Source organism: Podarcis melisellensis (genome assembly GCF_964234715.1).
Source record: "Podarcis melisellensis genome assembly, chromosome: 3".
NCBI lineage: Eukaryota > Metazoa > Chordata > Lepidosauria > Squamata > Lacertidae > Podarcis > Podarcis melisellensis.
In genome coordinates this window covers 108034003-108053849 of record NC_138530.1, presented here as the reverse complement: position 1 = coordinate 108053849, position 19847 = coordinate 108034003, and the positions used below count along the sequence as shown (strand labels likewise).

Sequence of the window (19847 nt, the reverse complement as noted above, 5' to 3'; positions counted from 1 at the left end):
TAATTCCAGGCCAGTTTGAATGCGACTTCCCTCTTCACCCCGTGCTGCAGATCTTATAACATAGATTTCAATTCAATCTGATTGCGCATCCTGTGTAAATAATGACATTTTACGAGGAGAGAGGGCTCAGTAACTGTCTGCTGCCCAAGGTAACGCAGATATCACATTACCATGGTTGAGAATTTGTTTAAAAATAAAACACACACAGCACCTTTTTTAAAAAAATTGCTTTTGCCTTACATGGTCCCTGACTTTCCCTTGACAATTTAAAAGGAAAGAGTTTTAAAATAACAAATGATGCTTCCAGCAATAGTGCCATATCTGAAAAGCGTGTTGTGTCTTTTTCTTTTAAAAGTGCTTGGAGTAACATGGAGAAAGTTAGAACTTTCTCAAGTATATTACAATATACAGTGGTACCTTGGTTCTCAAACGCCTTGGTTCCCAAAACTCGGAAGTGTTTTCAAACGTTTTTCAGAAGCTGAACTGTCGACTATTGTTTCCAAGGCACCTGCACCAATCAGAAGCTGTGCCTTGGTTTTCAAACATTTCGGAAGTCAAATGGACTTCTGGAACAAATTAAATCCAAGAACCAAGGTACCACTGTATTTGGCACTTTTGTTTCTGCTATTTATTTTGTGTTTTTGTTTTTGAGGCTTTTTCGGTTAGTTTGTTTTTGTGGCTGCGTGGAACCCAGTTCAACTACTGATTGATTGATAGTGTGACTGTGGAAATGGATAAAAAAACCCCATCCAAACAATGACTATAAGTCATTGAATTTAATTTTAATCATGTAGAATACTTATTTAGTTTCTAGTACAGTACATTGGTTATTACTTGCATTTTATGGATCAATGGTCTCATTAGGTAGTAAAATTCAGGTTAAATTGCTGTTTTAGGGGTTGTTTTTAAAAAGTCTGGAACGGATTAAGCCATTTTGCATTACTTTCTAAGGGAAAATGCGCCTTGGTTTTGGAACGCTTTGGTTTTGGAACGGAGTTCCGGAACGGTTTAAGTTTGAGAACCAAGGTACCACTGTAGATCCAGATTGTATCACTAGAATCAAGGGGAGAGGTTGGCCATGTCTGAAGTCCTGTTGATTTCAATGGAAGTAGCTAAGTCTGCTGCTGATCCAACCTTAACATTCTGTGGTTTGCTCATCAATAAACATCTGGGCACAGAAGGAAAGAGGAACTGTTGAAATGGAAGCTTAGCTGAAATGCAGAATAACGTGCAGGCAGCATTCCCCATTCAGCTGCCCGTACTAATCTTGAGATGCTTTATCATCTTTGGTGATTGTGCCGCTACTGTTTCACTTGGAAAAGTTCATGGAATAAAGTTGTCCTCTTGGGCCTCTGTGAGCATTGGCCATGGTGACTGGATCTGATAAGAAAAGCTGGAGCACAACATCACCTGGAGGGCCACCACTGTCCTAAAGCTTCCATTGTATTTCTGTAAAATGGACTTAGGGCCCTCGTATTTACGGGACCGCCTCTCCTGGTCTGCCCCGCAGAGGACCTTAAGGTCCATTAATAACCATAGTTTAGAGGTCCCAGGCCCTAAGGAAGTCAGACTATCCTCCACCAGGGCCAGGGCCTTTTCAGTGATGGCTCTGACCTGGTGGAATGCTCTGTCCCATGAGACTAGGGCCCTTCAGGATTTCACCTCCTTCTGTCAGGCCTGTAAGACAGAGCTATTCTGCCTGGCCTTTAATTTGAATTCAGCCTGATTTTTATTTCCCTTCCCTTCTCTTCCCTCCCCCTCTCCTTTTATGAAGAATACATGCTCTGAGACCCCACAGCTAATTCTCCCCTGGCCTCCTTGCTTGCCCAAGTAGGACTAATTCAGCCAGCTAGCCCTGGTGACTATCTAATGCTCATTAGATGCATTTTCCCCAAATTGATTTCTGAATTTTGAATTTTATTTTTATTCATGTTTTGATACTGTATTTTATGTTGCTTTTACAATTAAGTGTTTTAAATTTGTTGTTAGCCGCCCTGAGCCCGGTTTTCTGAACCAGGAAGGGCGGGGTATAAATAAAAAAAAATATTTTTTATTATATTAATTTCCTGGATGTGTTATGAGGGTAAAAAAGGGGGTAAAGGACCCCTGGACAGTTAAGTCTAGTCAAAGGCACCTATGGGCTTGCTGCACTCATCTCGCATTCAGGCTGAAGGGCCTGGCCTTTGTCCACAGACAGCTTTCTGGGTCATGTGGCCAGCAGGATTAAAATACTTCTGGCCATAATGGAAACCAGAATGGAAACACCATTTACCTTCCTGCCGCAGTGGTACCTATTTATCTACTTGTACTGGCGTACTTTCAAACTGCTAGGTTGGCAGGAGATGGGAAAGAGCAACAGGAGCTCACCACATCGCAGGGATTCGAATCCCCAACCTTCTGATTGGCAAGCCCAAGAGGCTCAGTGGTTTAGACCACAGCACCACCCACGTCACAAAGGTAAGCCTAGCAGGGGCTGTGAAACACTTGTGCCAGAACTAGGGCTGCCACTGAACTAGTTCCCAGATGTTTCAAAAACTCCACCCCCTCCCCTAAAGGGAAAGAAAAGCTGACTTACGCAGGTGATCAAATTTTAATTTTTAAGGCTTCAAATGCAGGTGGAAATGGTGTTTCTGAATTCTCCCTCATATGACAAATCTAAGAACACAAGGAATTGCATCGGGCCATTAATCCATCTCACTCGCTACTATCTCTTCTTCAGGGTTTTGTCCATGGGTTTCAGTTGTACTTGCAGATGCCAAAGATTGGACCCGGAATGTTCTCCAAAGCTTTTTTTACCACTGAGGAAAGAGATCTTCCCTGTGTACAGTTTAGGTTTTATGTGGGAAAGGATTCAAAAAATATGGGGGGAGGGAAAGCAGCGTGTTGCAAAGAACTGCAACTTAATGTTTCACACCTGGGAGATACGTTACGGTTTCCAAAGCAACGGTTGCCTTCAGTCACAGACTGGGTCAGTTTGCCCTGGGTTATTGTGCCGATGCCTGCATGCGCCTTAAAATGATGCAGAAGCCATCATTTAAACAGAGCTTTTCTCCTGGAACTAGTTATCTTGCTCCACTGCTTAAAAACATTAAAAACAACTAATGAAAGCTTCTGATGAACAGGATCAGAGCAGGCAAAACACCTTTGGTCTTCCAGATGTCAATGGAACACAATTCCTGCCATCGCTGACTATTGCCCATGTTGGCAGGGGCTGATGCAGTTGGTGTCCAATAAAATACGAAAGGTCGCAGCTAAGCTACTCTAGACTGTGGCTTGAATGACACAGGCCTAACTATTCCAGTGAGGCAGCCAAGTCTGTTGCAGGGAACACAAAACAGAGAGCTCTGAGGCAAAATGAATTTATACTGATATATTTAGTGTAGCGACATGGGTGGCGCTGTGGGTTAAACCACACAGCCAAGGGTGTGCCGATCAGAAGGTTGGCGGTTTGAATCCCCACGACGGGGTGAGCTCCCGTTGCTCGGTCCCAGCTCCTGCCAACCTAGCAGCTTGAAAGCACATAGTGCAAGTAGATAAATAGGTACCGCTCCGGCGGGAAGGTAAACAGCATTTCTGTGCACTGCTCTGGTTCGCCAGAAGCGGCTTAGTCATGCTGGCCACATGACCTGGAAGCTGTATGCTGGCTCCCTCAGCCAGTAAAGCGGGATGACCCCAGAGTCATCCTTGACTGGACCTAACGGTCAGGGGTCCCTTTACCTTTTATTTAGTGTAGCAAAAGTGTTAATGGACAGAGGCCATGTTGCCACGTGTATATGAAGGAGCGACTGGCGGTGCAAGAGGACGCAACAGTGATGACCCCCCCCCTCCACCAACAGCAGTGTCACTGCTACTTACCAGGACAGGGGGGCATAAAATTCAGAAGGCAAAGTAAATCCCTTTGTTTGCCTGGGGGTCCATAGGGTGATAGGGGTTCCTCATGGGGGGAGGGAAATGGGGCGCCCCGCCCTGCCCTTCTCCTGCCCCCTACTCTATCCTAGCAAGCAGCAGCAGGACTGCTGCTCAGAGTCTGGCTATCTGCCGCCACCACGTTGTCAATTTCTGTGTATATCTACTGTATCAGCATTATTATTATTATTATTATTATTATTATTATTATTATTATTATTAAAAAATTATTAATTTTTCACTATTATAATAAATACAACATAACAAAAAAGAAAAAGAAAAACAGAGAAACATAAGAAAGAGAAAAAACAATACATTACAATACTAAAAAGAACAACAGAACCAAAACCACAACAGTAAAACACATAATCTTTATCCCATTTCCCTTGAAAACTGAATTTTGTTTACATTGTTAATTGACTTCCTCAAATCCCTCCCTTCTGAATTTCCTTGTATCTGAATATAACCGCTTTCCAATATCATTCTTAAACAAAAATATTTCCAACTAAACTTATTCACTTTTCTTACTGTTCTGAATACTGTTTATTTAATTAAATCTTAATTTAACCCTAGGCCTATTTGGTACTTTCAAGTGATTTCTAATTTTTTATATTATGGTATCAGCATTATTATTATTGACTGATTGATTACCTGCTAAGCAACCGTCTCAAGGCTACATACACTAAAGATAATGAAAAGCACCAAACTCGTTTCAACAACAAAAGATTAAAATCAACAACAAGAACAGCAAATTCATTTAAAACAAAGCTAAAACCATACAAAGTTGCCACTCATGGCAAAGACCCATTTATCCAGCCAGGAAAGTCTGCTATAGCAATGTCTTCAATGGTTTCTGGAAAATGCCAGTAGTGGACTACTGTTCTTTTCTTAACATTCCACAGAATCGAAGTAGCTACTTTAAAAGCCCTGCTCACAGTTACTGTGGAGTTGGCTTAGGAGAGCTTTATAACTTGCAGAGAAAACTCTCCTGCAGGCTGCAGTGATCTGCTGGGTGCATAAGATGAGCTCTCAAGTAAGGTAAAAAAAAGTAAAGGACCCCTTGATGGTTAAGTGCAGTCAAAGGTGACAATGGGATTGTGGCGCTCATCTCACTTTCAGGCTGAGGGAGCTGGTGTTTGTCCACAGACAGCTTTCTGGGTCATGTGCCAGCATGACTAAACCGCTTCTGGTGCTATGGGACACTGGGAAACCAGATTGCATGGAAATACCGTTTACCTTCCTGCCACAGCAGTACCTGGCGTGCTTTTGAACTGCTAGGTTGGCAGGAGCTGGGGCAGAGCAACGGGAGCTCACCCCATCACGGGGATTCAAACCACCAACCTTCTGATCAGCAAGCCCAAGTGGCTCAGTGGTTTAGACCACAGCGCCACCCGCGTCCATGATCTCTCAAGTATCCTGTGACTTACACGTTAGTACCAATTCCTTGAACTTGCCCTGGTGGCAAATTGGCAGCCAGCGGAAATCCTTCAATAATGTGTTATAAACTGCTGATTGTTTTCCCCACAAGCAACCCAGCTGCTGCCTTCTGCCCCAGTTGCCGCCTCCAGACCACCTCCAAGGTCAGCCCCACCTAGAGTGTGTTGCAGTAATCCAACTGAGAGGTTACCAGCACATGAACATGTGCTTTCAAGCTAACCATGAACAGCTGTAGCTTTTTTTCTACCAATGGAAGTTGGTAAAAGGTACACTAAAACATGTGGAAGGCATGGTGAAAGCAGCTGTAAATGATCATTGTGATTCATGTGGCTGAGTCTGATTGAGGCCAAAGACTGGCCTAAGATGAAAAACAGTGCTTCAATGATGTTCTTCAGATGTACTCTAGCCCTCCTTGAAATCCTGAATTGTCAGACATATACTGGCAGCAAATCGAACACTTGCTAAAGATCCCCAGTCATGTTCTTCTCTGCTGGCTCCACTGTTTGCAACCACTGCCACCTCTTCCCCCTGTATTTTCCTTCTCCTGTGACTGGGGTAAGCTGGTGGCCCAACAGCAGGATACTCCATTAGCCTTTCCCTACTGAGGAGAGGATGCAACCATGGTGGGAAAGAGGTGCGATCCATGGGGAGGGACAAGACTGAAAAACTTCAGTTAGTGAAATATGCTCAGAGTCGAGTGAGGATTTCATGCTCTTTATTCAGCTCATAGTACTGAGGAATGGAAGTTCCCCCGAAATGTCTGCTTTATATACATTATTTACACAATGGGCCCCAGGGGATTGGCTAATTCCGGGATTCTCCTGTAGGCCAATCAGGTTGCGGATTCACCTCCGCCTGGAGTTGGATTGGGTGGCTCCTGTGGACCAATCAGACTGCTGCATTCTGGATTCTATTGTTCTAGGACCAATCAGACTGCTGCATTCTGGATTCTATTGTTCTAGGACCAATCAGACTGCTGCATTCTGAATCCTATTGTTCTAGGACCAATCAGATTGCTGTATTCTGAATCCTATTGTTCTAGGACCAATCAGACTGCTGCGTTCTGAATCCTATTGTTCCAGGACCAATCAGACTGCTGCGTTCTGAATCCTATTGTTCTAGGACCAATCAGACTGCTGCATTTTGGATCCTATTCAACTCAGTACATAACAGCTAGGAACATAGGAAGCTGCCTTGTATTGAGCCAAACCATTGGTCCATCCCGCTCAGTATTATCTATGGCCCTTCCCCAGTTTACATATCTGGATATTTGTTGGTTCAGGTTTAGGGGCGGCCTCAGCATGCAATGAAAAACAGAGAGGAATATTGACTTAGAAGGGCATTTCACCATCTCCAAAAGGCAAAGCTATAACTGAAAAGACTGCTTACAAACTACTGGGGAGATAGCAGCTGGCTGGAAGTAAATAAGAGCCCTGACACATGCAACAGTTATTCACTGCCAGCTCCCAAAACCATAAAATAAAAAAAATACTCAACTCATGATTTGGAGCAGTAGAGATTACATTTTTTTTAAAAAAATGGTCTTTTATTTTGACCTCATGCTGAAATAATAGTATTTATAGTGCAATCTTATAATTTTCCTATCTTAAATTTGGTTCGCCACATTTCTGCCTATATTTGCATTTTTAAATTTAAAAAGTCTGCATGAAAATTCACATGCATCCTCATACTCATTTATCCTAATACACACATTTTCTTTTGGAAAGTGCATTTCTGCTTGCACTTTCTCATCAGTAAGACTCACTATTGTATTTTCACTAATATTGATGTAGGTGTGGGCACTTTTCATTGCTCTACACAGTTCTGTATTGCCAAGTTTGGACCAGTGCAGATTTCAAAGGAGAGCTGCCTTTCAGTACATGTGCTGGCCTAGAAATTGTGACTTTTGTAGACCAACATTAAAATGTGTCCCAAATGAGTTTCTTCCCCATTTTTACTTGAGAACAGGTCCCATTTTGTTTGACAGGGCTTAGTCCCAGGTAAGTGACTATGGCTTTGCAGCCTTAAAGTTTTTGTTGCGAAACTGAAGGGTAAAAGAAACTTACCTTGTAAACAAAAAGTTAAGTATTTCAAGATTCCTGGTCCTTATCTCCTACATCCATGTGGAATCCCCTCTACAGCTGTTGCATCTGAAAGGAGCATTGATGGGGAAGGAGAAACCACATGGGAAAATAATTAAGGAGGTACCAGAAAACCCATCATCATAGTCCCTCAGCTCTGGACTTTAAGACATATTCCAATACATCTGTCAATCTCCTAGCTCTACGAGGGTGAAACTCATGGTAGTAACAGTGGTCCATATGTAGTGGTGTTAAGAAGAAAAATGGTCCAGGGTATCTTTGTAGGATGGGTGACTTTAAATCTACCTTACAGGAAAGAGAACTATGTAGGCCATCTTGAATTCCATGGAAAAACGGTGAGATATACCGTATCTTTGGTAGAATGTAGTGATTATCAGCAGTGGCGTGCAATGATTTTTTGGGGGGTAGGTTAGGGACAGAGGTGCCAGCTTGCAAGGGTGATGGGGGGGACAGACGTCATGTGTGTTACGTCACGACATCCTGATCATGGCTGTCAACTTACAGATTTGAAAATAAGGAACCAGCAGCCTCGAAAATAAGGGATCAGCAGCCAAAATAAGGGATTATTTTATTTTTGTTGTTGTTGTTGTTGTTGTTATTACTTTCTCCCCCCCCACCATGTGTCCCCGCTCCAGACAGACCTTTTCCCCGGCAAGGGTGAGTGGGCCGTCAATGACGTATCCATCCAATTCCAAGCACAGGAATGTTCAACTTCTGAGCCCCTCCAAGCCAAAGGCAGAAAGCCCAGCCAGCAGCCAAATGAAGCCTCAAGCAGTGGTTCCCACAGCGCAGCAACCCGGCAAAGGGGATGCAGCAAGGAAAACCACCGTCACCTCTCCGCTGGGAAGCGCTGAGCAAAGGCGAGTCCCCAGGCAACACGGCTGATTTGATCGGCACAAGGCATGCAATCTCCACCCCTCAGTCGTTCTTAGACTCCTTATTGGGTCTCCCTCCTCCCTGGCTGGCAGGGAGGGAGGGAGAGGAGCTGCTTCCTTTGAAACCCGGGAAATTGACGGGATATCATCAATCCGGGACAGCAGTGGAATACAGCACTGAGATAAGGGAGTTTCCCACCAAATAAGGGGCGGTTGACAGCTATGATCCTGATGTTTTGGGTGTGAGTATAGTGTCTCCCTCCCTAAGCCAGGCAGAGGTTTCCTAGGCTTTGAGAAAGAGGCTCCAGGATTTAATACTTTAATACTCTGATTTACGGGACGCGGGTGGCGCTGTGGGTTAAACCACAGAGCCTAGGACTTGCCGATCAGAAGGTTTGCGGTTCGAATCCCAGCGACGGGGTGAGCTCCCGTTGCTCGGCCCCAGCTCCTGCCAACCTAGCAGTTTGAAAGCACGTCAAAGTGCAAGTAGATAAATAGGGAAGGTAAACGGCATTTCCGTGTGCTGCTCTGGTTCACCAGAAGTGGCTTAGTCATGCTGGCCACATGACCTGGAAGCTGTACGCCGGCTCCCTCAGCCAATAAAGCGAGATGAGCGCTGCAACCCCAGAGTCGGCCACGACTGGACCTAATGGTCAGGGGTCCCTTTACCTTTTACTCTGATTTACAGGGAATATTTAGGAGACTAGCCTAGTCCCCCTAGTACACTTCAGGATTCACATATCTAAACAGGAAAACAAAACACCGGTAGTTGTAAATGGGAGATACGCTTAGGCCTTGCTTACGTGCGCTCCCTCCCAAATGGCTGAAATGGTGCCCCTAACTTTGTAACTTCTGAAGTGGTTGATGAAGCTGGGAGAGTCAGCCATAATAAAAAAAAGTATGTGGAACACATGCCAAATGGAGAGGCTCCATTGACATTCAAGTGGCGGCAAACCAGCTTGCCGTTATCACTGTTAGATTGGCTTCTCTCCTTGCTTATGTACACGCCATGCGCTTCTAAAGCTGGCATTGGTTGGCAAAGGCCCCCATCCACCTGCCTCTCTATGTACACGCTGTACTGTCAACAACAACCATAACAACAATCAGGCACAAATCTGCTCAGTTGTCCATTCGTTCTCCTCAATTTTTATATGATTCCTGCATTTTGATTCTCAAATTTGCAGCTAGACTTGATTGAGCTAGAAATGAAGGACAGCCGTACATTGGTTCTTGAACTTAATCCATTCTGGGAGTCTGTTTGACTCCCAAAATGGTTTGAAAACCAAGGTGTGGCTTCCGATTGGCTGCAGGAGCTTCCTGCACTTAATCAGAAGCTGCGGAAGCAGCATTGGACGTTCGGCTTCCAAAAAACATCCACAAACCGGAACACTCACTTCCAGGTTTGTGGTGTTCAGGAGCCGATTTGTTCGGGAGCGAAGCTGTTCGACTACCAAGGTACCACTGTAAATCTTTTCAGTGGTCTTCAGAGGACACCATTTTAGATGGACGGGTCTGAAAAACACCCCTGCCAGAGCAACTGCCTACTGATGTGCAGAGAATACTGAGATGGACCAACGATCTGGATCTGAGCAGAGGATGCTACTTCAAGTCTACTCTTTGAATTATTCATTCTGTACTTTTCAAAGGGACAAAACAAAATCTCCCAGAAAAGGTGTTTCCGAGCACATTTTCAAAGTGCAACACCCCAGGCAGAAGAGTCTGGCTCCTGTTAAAAAAATGCATATGCTTAAACAGAATGTGAAGAGATATTATTTGAATAACCCTTCAAAGGAGGTGTTATCCTTCAAATGAACAACAGCTTTCTCTCCTTGCAGAGGACCTCTTTCCTTCACCAAGATTCAGAGATGATTTCACATGTGAAGAGAAGAGTGTTGCTGTATACTGACTTCCTAGACCAGGGTGAAAGTGCCTGTGGTCCTCCAGGTCTTTCTGGACTCCAACTCCCATTGTGACGAATGGTTAATGGGAGTTGTAGTCCAGCCACATCTGGGTATCAGTAGGCTCCCCATACCCTTTCAGACAACAGCAAACATGAACAAGCTGAAGAATGGCTTCTCTCCTCCAAGTTATTATAAACTGAGTGTAAATAGAACTTCACTATCCGTAGGCTCAGTTGATTCAGGTTGAACAGTATCGTCTCAGTGGATAGCTTTCAGCCTATCCCTGCTCTGGAAGGGCAGGACTCGAACCAATGGCTTCATGTTACAAGAAATGAGATTGGACTAGATCAGGCATAGGCAAACTCCAGATGTTTTGGGACTACAAGTCCCATCATCCCTAGCTAACAGGACCAGTGGTCAGGGATGATGGGAATTGTAGTCTCAAAATATCTGGAAGGCCAAGTTTACCTATGCCTGGACTAGATGAACCTTGGGTCCCCTCCAGCGCTACATTTCTATGATTCTATGCTTCTAGGAACATTAATCACCCTTGCCTAGAAGCTGCTATTGGTGACCTAGGTTGCAATTCAATAACCACTTTGCCTGGAAGCGGTAAGCCTCACTGAAATCAAGGGAGCTTACTTTTAATTATTTTATTTATTAATTTTTCTATACTGCTCTTCATCCAAAGATTTTTGGATGGTTCACAGAATAAAACCACAAAGTACATAATAGTAATAAAAAGGTAAAGGGACCCCTGACTATTAGGTCCAGTCATGGCCGACTCTGGGGTTGCGGCGCTCATATCACTTTATTGGCCGAGGGAGCCGGCGTACAGCTTCCGGGTCATGTGGCCAGCATGACTAAGCCGCATCTGGCGAACCAGAGCACTGCATGGAAATGCCATTTACCTTCCCGCCAGAGTGGTACCTATTTATCTACTTGAACTTCTACGTGCTTTTGAATTGCTAGGTTGGCAGGAGCTGGGGCAGAGCAATGGGAGCTCACCCCGTCATGGGGATTCGAACCGGCAACCTTCTGATCAGCAAGTCCTAGGCTCTGTGGTTTAACCCGCAGCGCCACCCGCGTCCCTCATAATACAGTGGTGCCCCGCAAGACGAACGCCTCGCAAGACGAAAAACCCGCTAGACGAAAGGGTTTTCCGTTTTGGAGGCGCTTCGTAAAACGAATTCCCCTATGGGGTTGCTTCGCAAGACGAAAAAATCTTGCATCCCCCCGCGGGTTTTTTTCGCTTTTTTCGCCCTTTTCTTAAGCCGCTAAGCTGCTTATCAGCTGTTCCGCTGATAAGCCGCTTAACAGCTGATCGCTGGAAGCCGCTTGACAGCTGTAGTGCTAATCCGCTAAGCTGTCAATGGGCTTGCTTCGCAAGACGAAAAAACCGCTATACGAAGAGCCTCACGGAACGGATTAATTTCATCTTGCGAGGCACCACTGTAATAATAATAATAATAATAATAATAATAATAATAATAATAATAAACAATATCCCACAAAGCGTGTTCTCACTAAAGGAGAGCACGTGTTGCGGATGGGTCAGACAAAGCACCCTGCAGTAAACAGGCTGTTGGTATTAAGGGGCCCAATGTTGCTGGGAGTTTGTGTTGCTGGGGCAAAATAAATGTTGCAAGTTAAGGGGTGGAGATCAGAGGATATATAAGCAGGGTCCACAGCAAGCTACTTTCTCTTTCGCTGTGGACATCGAATCTCCCGCCTGCCCTCCCTTGTTGGGCTTGCGCTTGACCTTGCTTTGCCTGTCATGGGGTCGTTCGCATTGATGCGGGGGCCCAGTAGGAATTTTTCCAACTGGCTGATTAGTGTGTGCCTTTTGGGTTTTGCCTACTGCTTAGCAAATCGTCACAACTTGTAAGGTTGGCGGTTAGGCATTGGTTTAAATTGGTTGGTGGAGGGGCATGGATTGGCTGTGCCTGCCCCTCCAATGCTGTTGCTGCACGGGAATTCCGTTAAAGGAATTCAGGGGCTTACCAACCTTTTGTCCAAACCCCTGGAATCGGGTTTGGGCCGTGTAAGCCCCTAGGAGCATGCGGGGAGATGCTGAGGGTCTGTGTCGCAGCTCCGCTTATCCCTGATCTTGTTCCTCCACACTGGCTCTCGCTGGAATCCGGGAGCCAGTGCTGTCCCCAAGGTGGGGGGGGGGGGACAGATAGTCATAACCAATGCCTAGGCAACCACTCACAATTTGTATGATAATAAAGTTGTGGCCAAAATTATGCCAAAAACCTTAAACAAAAATTATGTGTGATGTGTGAGTTATTGGGGTATGGGTGTTTTGGGGACCTCAGCACGCAAATACGTGCAAAAGATATGTTTTTGTTTTTATTTATTATATTTGTATACCGCCCTATGCCTGTAGATCTCAGAGCAGCTCACAACTGTTAATCAGCCAAAGGCCTGGTTGAAGAGGAATGCCCAAAGATGTACAGTGGTACCTCGGGTTACATACGCTTCAGGTTACATATGCTTCAGGTTACAGACTTCGCTAACCCAGAAATAGTGCTTCAGGTTAAGAACTTTGCTTCAGGATAAGAACAGAAATTGGGCTCTGGCAGCGCAGCAGCAGCAGGAGGAGGAGGCCCCATTAGCTAAAGTGGTGCTTCAGGTTAAGAACAGTTTCAGGACCTCCAAAACGAATTAAGTACTTAACCCGAGGTACCTCTGTACCGTATTGGCCCAAATATAAAGGTAAGGTAAAGGTAAAGGTACCCCTGCCCGTACGGGCCAGTCTTGACAGACTCTGGGGTTGTGCGCCCATCTCACTTAAGAGGCCAGGGGCCAGCGCTGTCCGGAGACACTTCCGGGTCACGTGGCCAGCGTGACATCGCTGCTCTGGCGAGCCAGAGCCGCACATGGAAACACTGTTTACCTTCCCGCTGGTAAGCGGTCCCTATTTATCTACTTGCACCCAGAGGTGCTTTCGAACTGCTAGGTTGGCAGGCGCTGGGACCGAGCAGCGGGAGCGCACCCCGCCGCAGGGATTCGAACCGCCGACCTTTCGATCGGCAAGTCCTAGGCGCTGAGGCTTTAACCCACAGCGCCACCTGCGTCCCTTGGCCCAAATATAAGCCACATCCAAATTTAAGCCACACCTTTAAAATTCGGGGGTGGGGTGGGGGAAAAAAGACAATACCTGAATATAAGCCACTCCCTTAAAATTCCGCAGGCCCTCACACCCGTAAATGGCAAATGTAGAAGAAAATCCTACAGGCACTAGAGAGGACCCACAAGTGGGTTAAACACCTGTTTATAGCACTATGAATGGAAGTATAAAATCAATACTGAACTGTAAAAAAATGGGAAAACTGTTGAATGACATTAGAATTAATTAAGTTCACAAATCAGCAAAAAACCCTTTTTTGTTGTTCCATTTTACCGTATGTCTGTTTCAGCAGCGGTATTGTAAAAGCCAATTTTTGTAAGGTTGTGAATTTGAGCCGCACTTTAACATTTCACGGTCGGAATTTGGAGAAAAAAAGTGTGGTTTATATTCAGGCCAATACGGTATAGTGAAGGTTGTGAGTGTTCAGAACTTAAACGGTTAAGGGTTCTGAGTGTGCGTCACATTCCGACGTCAGACATAAGCTGGGAGGAGACAGAAGCTTTTAGAAGCTAAGGAGGAGGAGTTGTTTCCTGTACTTTCACTTCTCTCTGTGTATCTGTGAGAGAGAAAGACGTGCCTTTGGATATGGCTGAAAGAAGCCCCGGTCTCTGTAGCTAAAATGTTTCAATAAAGAGCTGTAAATAGACGGAGCTGTCTGTGTGTGCTTGCCAGAAGAAGGAAATAAGTCTGCTTTACACCGCTGTGTGTTCTACTCTGCTAAGCCGTGACCTGAAGGGAGCAACAGTGGCGCAGCTTTGAAGAAGTGTGCCGGACCCGTTATAAACTGCTGATTGACGATCATAAAGTAATCAGCTGTCACGGCAGATCGATATCCAAGAGGTTATGGAGGTCAGCCAACGCTCATAAAGCAGACGCTGTGAGCCTCAGGAATGCTTTGAAGTTAGCGTTCTGAGGCTGAGGGGCCGTCGGAGGCCAACGGGAGCTGACTGGATGCCAGGGAGAGCTGGCTGGAAGCTGAGAAGCAGCTGGAGCTAAAAGCAGCTGGAATCGTTACTCCAAGCAAGGGAGAGCCGTAGGAGCTGGTACTGAACACTGAGTACGGAGTAAGTACAGCTTGGGGCACCTTGGGAGAACGGGAGGAGAATGGCTGCTGCTCAGGCACAGGGCGGCCATGAGAGCTTCAATATCCCTTTCGAAAGGCTGAATGGCTCCAATTGGGAGGACTGGAATAAGCGCATGTACTATTGGCTGGAGGGAAAGCAGCTGTGGGAATGCACGCAGGCTGATCCAGTCGTGGCCGGGCCCAATGCAGGAGCCGCAGACGTGGAGAGAGCCACTGCAGCGGCAAAGAAAGACAAGAAGGCCATGTCCCATGTAGTGATGGCGCTTGAAGCGTCGCAGCTCCCTCATATTGATGGCTTACGTACCTGTCATCAGATTTGGTCTGCTCTGACTAGAATACATCAGAGGACCACAGCTGGGGCTAAGATTCATGTGATACGTTCTCTGTTTGAGAAGAAGCTGTCGCCAGGGGAACCGATAAGGGATCACATTGCCCAGGTGCTGACTATTTTCAGTAAGCTGCGTCAGCTCAATGTGCCCTTCCCAGATGAACTTAAGGCTTATACACTTTTAAGTTCTTTGGACAGGAGTTATGAGAACTTGGTTCTAACGATGGAAACGATGCCTCCGCAAGATCTTACGATTGATTATATTAGCGGACGCTTGATTGACGAAGAATCAAAGCGGCAGAGGGCGGTGAAAGAGGGCAGAGCTGGCACAGGGAGCTCTGGGTGTAAGGGCGGAGCCAGGCCAGCTGAATGCACTGTCCAGGCTTTTTCCGCTCGTCGTTGCTACATCTGTAATTCGACCGATCATTTACGTCGTAATTGCCCCCACCGGAGCAGAGAGCCGAGGCAGGATGTTTGCAAGGACACTTCTCATGGGAACCAGGCGGGTTTCCATGGCAACAGGCCTGGGAAGACAGGCAGGCGTGGAACTGAACCAGGTGGTCGTGGTAAACAGGAAGAGTCTTATCAAGTTTCTGCAAGCATGGCATTGTTCGAAGACGGCCGAGTGGAAAATTCCGAGATGGCCTTTGTTATTGACTCTGCAGCTAACCGCAACATGGTTCCAGAGACCCCTGCAGTCGAGATGTGGAATTGCACGGCAGTTCCGAAAGGACAGACTATTAAGTTCGCGAATGGACAGAGAACTAAAATTTCTAAGTTCACTAATGCCTATCTTTCTGTTTTGCAGGAGGCGGTGGATTTTTGTATTGTTCCAGGGGTTCATCACTGTTTGTTATCTGTGCCTTATTTGTTAAAAAAGGGTTTTCAGGTTTGTTTCCAGGGGGATTCCTGCACAATCTCCAGAGAAGGAAGACGACTTGTTGAAGTGAAACGGGGACAGAATGAGCTTTTCGTTCTTAAAACGTCTCTTGGAGTTGAGGGGAAGGTTGAAAAAGCACAAGCGTCGCGTGCTACAGTTCCCAACCAGCGTACTACAGTTCCCGCTCATGATGCCTCATGTGCATGCGTATGGCATCAGAGAACGATTCACAATCCTTTAGAGGATTTGCAGGTGTTACCTGAGGTTGTTGCAGGTTGTAAGATTAAAAATTGTGGAAGTGCCATTAATTGTGACACTTGCAAGCAAGCAAAGGTGAGAGGGTGCAGTTACCCAAAGGTGGAACGGGTTGCCACCAAACCTTTTGAGCTGGTTCACATAGATCTGTCCAATTCTGTCAGGGAACAGAGTCTAGGGGGGGCCAGGTATCTGCTGACTTTTCTGGATGATTTTTCGCAGAATTCCTGGACTCATGGTCTCAGATCCAAGGAGGATGCAGCACAGCTGATCAAGAGCTGGATTGAGGGAGTAGAACTAAGGTTCTCCACCAGAGTGCAAGCGATCATCAGTGACAGAAATGCTAGGTACACTGGTTCTGCTTTGCAGAAGTTCTTTCACGAGAAAGGGATACGTCACACAGTTACTTCACCCAATCAAAGGGGGGTGGCAGAGCTGAGGAGTGGAGCTCTGGTTCAGGCAGCACAGGTGATGCTTACAGAGTCTGAGTTACCTCCACAGTTTTGGCTGGAGGCGGCTAGAGCTGCATGCTTCACCTGGAATAGGACCTACAATTCGCTGGTAGGTGACACTCCGTTTTCTCTGTTGAATGGCCGCAAACCCCAGGTTCACTTTCTGCGCAGGTTTGGGTCTCCTGCGGTTATCTCTGTGCCTGAGGCTTTGCGAGGGCCAGATGGAGCCAAGTTCCAGAAAATGATCTTCTGTGGGTATGAGCCAGAAGCCCGTGCATGGCGGTTTGCTTACCCTTCAGGTGATCAGAGTAAGGTGCTGATCAGTAAACACGCTGAGTTCTGTGAGGAGGATGTAAAGTCAAAGTCTCCTGTCAGGCGTGATGTTCTCTCAGATTGTCTCTCTGATCCAGAAGACAGTTCTGATGAGGCGGAAGAAGAGGCTGAGGCTGCTGATGATGACCAGGTCACTGACCAGGGTCAAGAGCAGGATGTGGCATCTCCACAAGTTGTTAAGAGAGTGCCACAAGTTGTTAAGAGAGTGCCCAAGAGTGAGTCTAGTTCTCCTGTGAGTGTGATGGAGAGGATTCGAAGACGGTTTAAGTCAGAGGGAGAATCCCATGATGCAGAGGACACACCTGCTGATCAAAGTGAGTCAGAGGGAACACCTGAGTTTGTGCCTAGGAGGTCCAGTCGCACAACAAAGGGTATTCCACCAGAGAGGTACCAGGCCACAGGTGCGTGGGTAAGTTTCGCACAGTGCGATTCTGAGAGTTGTGAGGTGGTTCCACAGTTGCCTAACAGGGACGCCAAGAGAGGGCGCAAGGCATTGGGGAAGGCATTGATCTCACAGAGTTTTGCTGAGGATGTTCCACAGGTGCAGTCGGAATCCAACGCAAGGGGGGGGTGAGTGTTCAGAACTTAAACGGTTAAGGGTTCTGAGTGTGCGTCACATTCCGACGTCAGACGTAAGCTGGGAGGAGACAGAAGCTTTTAGAAGCTAAGGAGGAGGAGTTGTTTCCTGTACTTTCACTTCTCTCTGTGTATCTGTGAGAGAGAAAGACGTGCCTTTGGATATGGCTGAAAGAAGCCCCGGTCTCTGTAGCTAAAATGTTTCAATAAAGAGCTGTAAATAGACGGAGCTGTCTGTGTGTGCTTGCCAGAAGAAGGAAATAAGTCTGCTTTACACCGCTGTGTGTTCTACTCTGCTAAGCCGTGACCTGAAGGGAGCAACAGTGGCGCAGCTTTGAAGAAGTGTGCCGGACCCGTTATAAACTGCTGATTGACGATCATAAAGTAATCAGCTGTCACGGCAGATCGATATCCAAGAAAGGTATCAGCCGAACCTCCCTGGGGAGTGCATTCCACAAACAGGGAGCCACTGCAGAAAAAGCCCATTCTCATGTTGTTACCCTCTGGAACTTCTGAGCATACATGCATAAGATTATGCTGTTAAAATTGTAACAGGTCTACTGAATAGAACTAGCATTCTTTCTACACCAGTGATTCCCAATTGGTCATCTGTGGACCCCAGGGGGCCCATGTAACCCACCCAGGGGGTCTGTGGCACCATTCACAAAACCAAAACTACCATAGAGATATCTTCTTCTTCTTTTCAAAAGAGGGGGTCCATGGCTTGACTTTGAAAAGCAGGGAGTCCGTAGTACTTATTTAGACATTGGCCAACAACAACAACAACAACAATAATAATAATAATTTATATCCCACTCACCCATCTGGCTGGGTTTCCCCAGCCACTCTGGGCAGCTCCCAAAAGAATTAAAAGCACAACAAAACATCAAACATTAAAAACTTCCTTAAACAGGGCTGCCTTCAGATGTCTTCGAAAAGTCAGATAGTTGTTTATTTCCCTGGCGTCTGATGGGAGGGCACCACTAACTCTGCCTGGTTCCCTGTAACCACACTTCTCGCAGGCAGGGAACTGCCAGAAGGTCCTTGGAGCTGGATCTCAGATACTTTCAGGAATTCTACTGGGTATGAGGGCAACACGTCGCTTACATTGGGTATTCTTTGGAAACTGGTATTTGCTGCCCACTGATTGACCCTCTGTAAGTGTTTTTCTAATCCTGTTTTACAAGCCACCTAAGCCTGCAGCCATCATCACAGGGGGATGGAGATAGGATTCATGCCCTGCTTATGGGCTTCTTAAGGACCATCTGGTTGGACGTTGCCTAAACAGAATGCTAGCCTAGATGGTTCTTTGGTCTGATCCACATGAATGGAAGAGCCATAGCTCCATGGCAGAACATCTGCTTTGCATGTCCTGATTCAATCCTTGAGGTCTTCCAGAAGGGTGGGAAAGACTCCATCTCCATCCATCTCTCCATCTCTCCATCCATCTTCACCAGTCAGTGAAGACAATACTGAGCTAAATAGACCAACTATCTGACTCAATATAAGCTAGCTTCCTGTAATCCTATATGTTATGGCAGTGAATTTCCTACATTAACTACGAACCTCTCTATCTGGTATGGTTACTCAGTGATATAATGCTAATTTATACAACTCATAAAGGAAAGGCAGACACATTTTACACTCTCTAAATGCAAAATAATATTAATGATTTTAAAAATCCTTGAGGTATCCCAAGTCCAGGGCTAACCTCTTGACCCTGATAATCACTTCTGGGCAGAATCCTAGCTGCACTCATATAATGCTACTTTATTCCAGTTTTTAATTATGTGGATATATGAGAGAGATGTTGAAATTGAGTTGGAAATAAACTCATAAGTGGATCATCTTATGCAACGGGAGGGGGTGAAGGAGAGAACTGGTGACATTTGCCAGCTAAAGAACATTTAAGTTTGCTTAGCTGTCAAGCTATCACTCAGAACAAAAATAGACAGTGAGCTGTGTGCCAGAAACAGTTTAGTTATTCAAGGAGAAGTAGATTTATTCTGTAACATTGTTCTTCCACATCCACATTCCTCATCCATGAGTCTTTTCGCAGCTCTGATTGCTACAGAATTATTTCTCAGACATCATTATCATCATTATTATTTTAAAATGTATTAATTTCTTACTTTTAAGTATACCACCAGGAATCCATGTTTCAGATGAAGGCAAGATTTAGACCCCCCCAACCCCCTAAAAAGTAATAATAATAAAGAATGCTTGAATGAGAGTTGCGATCAATACAATTGTTGTCTAAGGCACTGTTCTCACTAAGGTGGCCACTTTCAGTATGTGGTGAAAGCTCACACAATTTATTTATTTTTTTAAGAACCCCTGTACCTAAAAATGTAAATCTAGGAGGTGGGGCCTATTTTTTAACTTGAGATGCTTGTTTTCTATGTGCGGAAAATTGTGTTTTCTGTATAGAGGAGAGTTCCATCATATGAGCTCTCACCTGCAGGTGGTAAAGTCCAGGCAAGGATGAGCAGCTCATTGAGTTCTAGGCTAGAGAGCCACCATCTCAACTTGTGATGCTATATAGAAGTACCATAGCAAATATAAGAAGCTGAGTGATTAAA

At 45.7% G+C, this 19847-nt stretch overlaps 1 protein-coding gene across 2 annotated transcripts in view; it reads right to left on the bottom strand.

Annotated features, from left to right (window-relative positions):
• Positions 1 to 19847, bottom strand: part of PAK5 (p21 (RAC1) activated kinase 5) — a gene marked incomplete at its 5' end in the record, with an annotated part of 132991 nt that overhangs the window by 94601 nt on the left and 18543 nt on the right. Inside the window, one exon of one of the 2 annotated variants that reach the window (XM_081906196.1) lies at positions 7410 to 7493. The exons of the other annotated variant lie outside the window; for it this stretch is intronic. The remainder of the gene's footprint in view (positions 1 to 7409; positions 7494 to 19847) is intronic. 2 annotated transcript variants of the gene reach the window in all.